At 38.6% G+C, this 9,305-nt stretch overlaps 1 long non-coding RNA gene across 1 annotated transcript; it reads right to left on the reverse strand.

The window, feature by feature from the left end:
• Positions 1-7,222: 7,222 nt before the first annotated feature.
• LOC120730132 lies at positions 7,223-8,913 on the reverse strand. The gene is made up of 2 exons (XR_005695060.1): positions 8,121-8,913; positions 7,223-7,818 (listed from the first exon to the last, which is right to left on the reverse strand). It is a non-coding gene; the product is annotated as an uncharacterized LOC120730132 (long non-coding RNA).
• Positions 8,914-9,305: the final 392 nt, after the last annotated feature.

Below are 9,305 nucleotides of genomic sequence, written 5' to 3' on the forward strand. Positions count from 1 at the left end.
TGGCAATGACAAAAAGAAGAAAAGGAAACAGGAAACAGAGCTGAGGCTGGCAGATTGGCAACATTTTTACTTGGAATGACCAGAAGAGGCAGGATTAGAAATGGATACATCAGAGGGACACCTACAGTTGAACGGTTTGGAGACAAAGTCAGAGAAGCAAAGCTGAAGGGGTGTGGACATGTGCAGGGGAGGGATAGTGGATATATTGGACATAGGATGAATGTGGAGCTACCAGGTAGAAGGAAAAGATGAAGATCACAAACAACATTTGTGAAGCAGGACATGCAAAGGGTTAGTCTGACAGAAGAGGATACAAGTGATAGGGTGAGATGGAGGCACTGTGGTGAATGACTCAAAAAGGAGCTGAAAGAAAAAGAAGAAGAATTAAAAAAAAAATCCAAGGTAACTTTCTAGCAACATTATTTATTTCTGAGGGCAAATTAGTTGAAAAACATTAGATGATATTAACTGCATAACATATAAGGGAATTGATCTGAAATATGAAATCATATTTTAGATACATAATGTATGACATCATTCTATTAATCTAATAAACCCTTCCGGCCTGCAAGAGGCTTCTAGCATGGCAAATTAAACCAAAGCTCATACAGCTGTGCATTCGGCATACCTCTATAGCAGTTTTGACACAGATACAGCAGTAGTTTTGAAAATCATTAGCATGTGTGGTCTGTGCTGCTTCTGGCGAGGTTGTATTGATTTTTCCCCCCTCCTGTTTCTGAAGCCCTTTAAGCCTTGTAAGGATAGAACTCTGATGGTGCTGATTATCTTGGGGGAGACTCTGAATCAGCAGGATGCCGTTCCACCCCAAACCCAGAGCTTAACGAGCCTTCACCTTGACTGACCTCGCCTTCACCTCTATCACTGCTAGCTTTCATTAATAAGTGCATCAGGGCTATATTACATACTATTCCAGTGGGCCCAATGTAGTATTATTATTATTTTTTTAATTTCCAGCCTCCATAATTAATTGGCCATGATGAGTGTAGAGATGGACACTAATTGGTCCGTTAGGGATCTCTTTCACTTCATGACTAACATGGGGTTCACACACATTTTCAGTGACTCAGCTAAAATACTATCATTCAAGTGACTTCACAGTGACTCTGTGGTAATACTAAACTCCATCCTGTAATAACAGCAATAATGACATAGAGTTAATTTCTTGAAGAAGTTAAGTTGATAATTTTCGTCTATCTATGCGCAAGATTTTCCAAAATACATGTTTAAGATGAAGTTTTAGATTTGATTTTAACTTTTACAATTGATTTTGATTTTTTGTTACAGTTAAACTTACATATTACCATACAATACAATTTTATTTATATAGCACATTTAAAAAACCACAGGTATGCCAAAGTGCTTCACAGAACAAGTTAGAGCAATAATAAATACAAATACAAAACACAATGCATCATAAATGCATCATACTGTTAAAATGATTCACTCACATATCCATGTCATTAAATTCAGGTGTTCCCTTACATGGTAACAGGTGTATAAAATCAAGCAGCTAGGCCTGCAGACTGCTTCTACAAACATTTGTGAAAGAATGGGTCACTCTCAGGAGCTCTGTGAATTCAGCGTGGTACCATGATAGGATGCCACCAGTGCAACAAGTCTACTCGTAAAATTCCCTCACTTCGAAATATTCCACAGTCAAGTGTTAGTGGTATTATAACAAAGTAGAGGGGATTGGGAATGACAGCCACGACGTGGTAGACCATGTAAAAACAAAGAGCGTCGTAACCGGAGGTTCAGGCGCAGAGTGCGCAGGGGTCAACCAGGTTCTGCAGAATCAACAGCTACAGACCTCCAAACTTGAGCTACAGAGCAGTGTTCCCTGGAGTGACAAATCGTTTTTCTCCACCTGGTAATTTCATGGCATGTCTTGATTTGGCGGCTGGCTGCCTTCCTGGGGCGGTCCTCATGTAAGCTATTTTCATCGTAGCGCTTGATGGTTTTTGTGACTGTACTTGGGGACACATTTAAAGTTTTAGCAATTTTCCAGACTGACTGACCTTCAGTTCTTAAAGTTGCTTCTTAAATTTGGTTCTTGTCATAGTGTGAATTCTAACCATTGTCAAATAGGCCTGTCAGGTGTGTACCAACCTGACTTCTGCACAATACAACTGATGGTCCCAACCTCATTAAGAAGCCAAGAAATTCCACAAATGAACCCCATCAAGGCTCACCTGTGAAGTGAAAACCGTTTCAAGTAACTACATCATGAAGCTCTTTCAAAGATGGCCAAGGGTTTGCAGCGCTGTCAACAAACCAAAGGCTGGCTACTTTGAGGAATCAAAAATATAATACATATTCAGAGTTATTTATATATTTTTTTCTTTTGCATACATCTTCAATTACATAATTCCATATATTTTGCCTCATGCATTTGATGTCTTCAGTATGTATCTACTGTGTAGAAAGTAGTAAAAAATAACGAAAAAAACATTAAATGAGAAGGTGTGTCCAAAATTTGTGTATATTACATTAAATATTTTGGATGTAATATTACCAATAATGTAGTTATGCAGTTATACTATATAAAGTTTAAAACATTAAGTCTTAATTTAGTTTTTTATTATTGTTCTTTGTTTTGTTTTGTTTTGTTTTTCCTTTGGTCCTCCAGGTCTAGAGATGACTTTTACTAATATGTTTTGACATGTCTGGTGAGCTATAATAGAAACACTAAATTTTCCAATACAGTTAACAAAAACTTGGTTTTTAAATTGTTTGCTTATTTAAGTACCCAAATAATTGCCACAGACTGCTTGTACTGCCTCTGCTATGGTTGGGCAGTCAGCTAAACTCCTTCCCCACATCAAGACTCTGATGACACGATTCCCGGTTCACAGGTTTATTGACACAGGGAAAGGTGAAACTGTAACAAACAGTACAAGGCATAATCACTGTACTTATTCACCATGTACATATATAACGATGAAAATATATTAACCCAGTTTTTTTTTTTAATATGTCAACATGCAATGTTCATATGAATCACTTCCCTTTTTAACTCAAATACAAACATCAAATTATGATTTTAACAAGTAATGAATGCCTCCAATTCGTTTGTCGTTCCCCTTTAACTAGCTCCATAAGCGATTGCTAGCGTAAACTGCATAAGATTGGTTTTATCATTAAACTTACAGAAAAATGAACTTACTTGAAAGAAAGTGGTCTATACATGCACATAAAATATAAAACAAGTCTATACATACCCACAATACTACCAAAGGCATAGGATGTATGTGGATGCCACTGGATTTATCTGGCTAAGGCCACCATGCCACACATGCCTTCTGTCGCTACCCGATCCATACCGGAAACCCGATCGGTACCCCGCATGTGCAAATCTTACGTCACTTCCTTTCTTTGCCAACATTGCGACATTCAATATATTTGAATGATACAGTTAGCGCCCAGTTAGCTCCTTGCATTTCTCAACAGCTCTGCCTCCTTTTCGACTACCGGGACATTTAAACAATGGATAATCCGTATACAAACAAATTCATGCTTTTCTCCTGAACAGAGAGCGTTCCCCGATTGAACAACAGCGCCGTAAAATAAGAAGAATGGTGCCTAATGACAGAGTTAATAATACAGACTTTGTAATATGTCATGTGAAGATTCATCAGCCAGATGAAGTGTTTACTGACAATTGACAGTGATAGCGGACATCATCATCACTATTCCAATCAATCCTCTCCACACTGACAAGCATAAACACACTCGACTATCACTAAATCAAATTTAACACACGTTTGTAATGACGCTAATTCAGTTTACAATAGGGTTCATTCGCTTGGTCAGCAGGTGCCAGTATCCTCGTACACTGGGGAGTAAACTGCCATTAAACGAACAGAAGAAGAAGAAAACCCCTGCACATGCGCGGTACGGATCGGGTAGACCCGATTTGTACGGTCCGACTTTGCACATGCGCAGTAAGGATCGGGGAGTCCTGATCCGTAACTATCTTTTTATTTTTCGTTTTTGTCTACATTATATTGAAATGTTTCATTATTGGAAACATTTTAAGAGATACTTATTATTCTTAACATCTTAACAGATACTCTGACCCGTAACTATCGTAAAACGCTTCGACCGGAAGTAGACACCTTTCGCGCATGCGGGGTACCGATCGGGTTTCCGGTACGGATCGGGTAGTGACACCTTCTCCTTAATTCACAGACTTGCTTCCTGTTTACCGACGACATCATGTCCTATTACCGACTACAGGTTTTAAGGTGGCACCTAGAGAGTTACAATTGCATATTTAAACATTTACCAAATCCAAGATAACAGTCTACCTTAAAAACTTTTGATATCAGAACACTGCTTTTAGCAGTAATCTGTAAACCCAGTACCGCTGCAAAATGTGTTAAATTACGTCTGTAATCTTCTTTTTTTATTCTATTTGAAACGTGTAATTATTTTTCTACATTCTTTGTAAATGGCAACACCATTGTGAAACACTGTTTCCTTATACAAGCTCAAACAGGCTGATTCAAGGTTTGTAGACACTCTTCCTCTCTATAAATTCAAATTCAGTAACTGCTGACTGACCCACAGACTGTCTCTTTAATAAACCCTCAGATGCGGCTCTGGTGCAAGGCTCGGCAATCTCCCTTTCTTTTTGTCTTCCTCTAATTAGTCACATATTAGAAATGCAGTGAGAAACAATCTAATTAAGAGGTGCCTGACTCAATTTGCTTGTAGAAAGTTCAGGAATAAGAGGTGGTGAGAGAGAGAGGGTGAAACACAAGGGAGAGTTGAAGTGGTGTGAGGGAACCTAATCTCAGCCATCTATCTCTTCTTCTCTAAACCAATTAATGAATCTCACCACAAAGACATGCAAACGATGGGCATACGTGAGAAGCGCCAGCCTGTCATGTCTGTTTATTGCATACAGCTCCGTGTATGTTCGTACTTGCAGAGAACTGAAACCTACTGTGACTTATCTTGTTGTGATGAAAGCAGCAATTAAAAAGTACACATGTATTGAAGTAATGTAGTAATGTATTAAGATTAAGTCAATTATCTTAATCTTATTTATCTGGGTGATTTGACTTGATATCTCTAACTGATGTTAGTTCAACAAAAGTTTAAAATTTGGCACACTGATCGGGAACAGCAACCTAAAACTCTACTAATAACACCAGTACTGTGCATTTATGCACACAACCTTTGAACCATATGTCCCACTCACAGAAATTAACCACACCACTGGATTTCTTGGCCTGAGCAACGTTCAAAACAACTCATTATGTCATGGATTTTAATTTTTTTAACGTGTTCATCCATTTAAATCAGGAGCGAAGCTGTCTAATAGAGAATTGGGGTCATATCTCAAACCTGAACTGGCCATCACATTTTAAAAAAAAAAAACACAAAAAAGCTTTTGTACCTTTTCACTTATTAAAAAAGAATAAGAAGAAAATGTTTCTTCCTAACAATTATTTCTGTTTGCCTTAAATATTTTTTAAGGAGCAGGAACTGGTTTGTTGAAGTTGATATGTTGCCTACACTCACTCCAGACGTGAGCCAACGTAGCTAGGATTGCACAGTTGAATTGGAAGTGGTAAGAAAACAGAATTCATTTAACTGCAATCTAGTCTGTTACAGTCTACTTACATCCAGCGGTGCAAATATACACAGTGCAACTTTAAAGCACATCAATTCTTGTCTGTAGCAATGCCGCTAAAACATGTCAAGTTCAGACATAAGCAGTCAAGCCCTGATTCTGGATGTTAATTGCAAGGTTAAATCTTTCATGAGCACTCATTTAACTTAAAGACAACAATATAATTTGGAGTTTATTTATCTACAGGAACTCAGATGAAAATATTTGTACCTTTTTGAAATGGTTGGTCATGTACTGAATGTATTATTTTCAGAATCCATGAAATCCTAATATGAGGATGTATTTAAATAACAATTAAGCTCATGACTATAATGTGTTATTATTTGGTTGGTTTTGTTTTTTGTTTCTTTTCTTGTTCATTCCAAGTATGATCTGAACTGGCAAGCTTGGTTCATTTTTGCCCATAATTTCTTCCATTCCCATAGATAGTCCAACAAAGGAAAGGGTAATGAATGGACTTTCTGAAGGTCACTGCACTGCCCACTAATGGGTAAAGCACTCCCTATGGTACCACTGAATAAGACCCTGTTCTAGAACGGTGATTTCCTACAATAAAGCAAAAATTAGAAGGAATCCTGCAGCAGCCCAGAATAAAGGAAGCTATAGGTAGAATATCTGCAGCATCATTATATTTTGGTAACAGGCTGTTAAACTAAGTTCTACTTCTGGAGCAGTGCATGTCATATAATCATGTACAATCATAGTAACTCTTTAAATTTCCTGATCCTACAATTCTCCAATAACAAAATCTGCATTGGGAGGTAAAAAGTGTTTCCAGTGATTTCAATGATCTTCAAGGTTAAAGTCAGTCAAAATCTGAATGGAACACACATTGTAATCCATAACACCTTGTAGATCGCCAATCCAAAATAATTTGCCATCTGCGTAAACAGCCAAAGGCATATGGCACACAGTACCAAAACACTATGTCCAGAATAAAGCCAAATAATTACAAAATGCCACATTAAGCCAAATAAAGACAGAATGAGAAAAAAGAATGGAATCTTTATCATAATAAATGTACTGAGTATGTCAGTTGTGTTTTCTTTCATTTTAAATTATCATATTTTCCTGGCAAACCATTTCCAGTTTATCTTGTACACCCAGATACAAGTGTTTGAATATTCATGTGTTAAATTCATGGAGGCTATCTAAGTTTTATTTATTTATTTTCATTCATGAAACCTTTTAATTAAACTTTTTGATTGAGGCAGCACACAGAATTTGCCACAAATAACAGATAATTCAGAAATAAAATAAATAACCCTTTTAGAATGGGATCATACTAACAGAAGATAGCAGACATTAGAACAGGTAATGTAATTATTTAATTTCATTAACTGCAATTCTTTACTTATTCCTGAGTAATCAGATTATTTTGACACATTACAGAGTAATGGAAGCCGGGGGAACTCCTCTGACCTTCACCCAGTCCACAAAGCACCAGACCCTATTGTAACACAGTAAGGGGAATTGTTGAAAAGAATATATCAATGGGCCAATAGGCTCGACTATAGGAGCACAGGGGTGTGTTCAAATGAGACACAGAGACAAGAATGTAACTCAAAAGAACCGGCCAACTTTAGTGACATAAACCATAAGGTTGACAAGCACAGGTTAAAGACACTTTACAATGGTAGAAAGGAAACTTACAAAAATTAAAAGAAAAGTAAAACACAAACTACTAAAGCAATGACTTGGCCAAGTGTTATTTTTGGTTTTCAATGTTCGGGTTTCAATGCTCGGGTGCACCCTAGTAACCTGACTCCTTAACTCTTATAGAAACAGATTACACAAATCCAATGTACATTCAAATGAAAATCTCACACTCTTTTCACATGTGGAGAATGCTCTACACAACAGCTCATTATTTAAAGTCCCAAATAAAAAATGTCCAAGGGGTAAAGTCCAAAAAATTCCCAGGGTGTGAAAGAAAATAGGGATGAGAGAATGTCAGTCAGTGGTCTTATGTATAACCAGCTGTGCGTGAAAGTGTGAGTGATACAGTCCTACCACACCGCAAGGTGCAGCAGACCATCAAGTGGAAAAGAAGCGAATCTCAGTTTCTCTAAGTTCAGGTGGGAAGGCTCGCCATCTATTTCACCGGAGGAATCCACCTCAGGAACAATTCAGCACACAAAAAAAAACCTGACCTGTCAACAGACAGGGTCAGAAGAGCAATTCAAATATTAATTATGCTGTTCTAGCTATAATTCACAACTTAGGATTTTGTTTAAATCACATTCAACATAAATTTGCAATAAAAATACTCAAATTTGCAAAAATAAAACATTTCTCTTACACAAACTATGCATTAAACCAAGTAAAGTCAGTGCATATGCATATATGTCGCATAGTCGACAATTATTAATCAAACAATTGAGATTAATTCAGTTTCTCAACGATAAAATGTGAAACAGACGTGAACTAACTGAGACATACAACATGTGCTCACCGATCTCAGCGCATCACGGCCGAAGACAATGGCATGGTGTCTCTCGGTCGGAAAATGCAGGGCTCTAAATAACGTAACAGGACATGTTGTTTTCTCTTTAATAACCGTAATACGACATGAAGAAAAAATAAACATAAGTTGCGCTTCAAGTGTTACCTTACTTCTGGAAGCAGATTGAGATGAACTTTCAGGCAGTTGATAGCAACCAGAGCTAACAAAGGCTAACAGTTTAGCTCCACGCGGTACTTTCTAAAGTCACCAGAAAAATGCAGCATTTGCCTGTTTACTCACTGCGGCTACTTCTAACATGAAAGGTAGCTGATAACCAGTGAACTTATGTGCAACACAGTTGGTTGCAACTTATATCTAATACTTTTTTCCGGCTCAGAAGCTTCAGTCTCTCTTTTCTCCTGCCAGCACGCGACTACCTCCACACATAGCAGCAAACACAGAGCACGTAGGTGGGACATACAGCGGCAGACTGCTCTCCCATTGGTCAAAACATACTGGGACCTGTGCATTTCGATTGGTTGGGCAGGCTGTCCACCTCTCCTCATATCAGTCCTTAAAGTGGTACCCTCATTGTATGTGGGTTACACTATGGTCCTCCATGTGGGTGATGGACCCAAAGGAGGACGGACCTATGTAATTTCCTTAGTCTGAGAACAGCCAGGCCCTATAGGTTTAGGTCGCCCTCAAGCCTCTACCCCAGATCAAGCCCCAGGGTAGGACGTAGCCCTTTTCCAGACAGGGAACACAGTACCCTTGATTTCCTTCCAAGGGTTGGGCAGCTGGATGCAACCATTTAAGAGTAGACTTGCTACTCCTCTACATCGACAGGAGCCAGCTGAGGTCATCTAACTGGACGCCTCTTCGGCGAGGCATTCCAGGCATCTCCTACTCTGAGAAGGGGACAGACCCATGACTCGCTGGACACTACATAACTCATCTGGCTTGGGAACAAGTCGGTTTCCACTCGGATGAGCTGCAAGAGATGGCCGGGTTGAGGAAGTCTGTGCTTCTCTATTCAGCCTGCTGCCCCTGTGACCTGAACCAGGATGGATGGATGGCTAGATGGATGGGCTGTTTTGTCCCTGCATTTTTTTTTTAAGTGAACAAAGACACTAGAGTGGACTGTTAGGTTTTTACTCAGCTGATTTGCTACCATACGTCATTAACTATACA

The sequence above is a fragment of the Simochromis diagramma genome, unplaced genomic scaffold (genome assembly GCF_900408965.1).
Source record: "Simochromis diagramma unplaced genomic scaffold, fSimDia1.1 OVJJ01000293.1, whole genome shotgun sequence".
NCBI lineage: Eukaryota > Metazoa > Chordata > Actinopteri > Cichliformes > Cichlidae > Simochromis > Simochromis diagramma.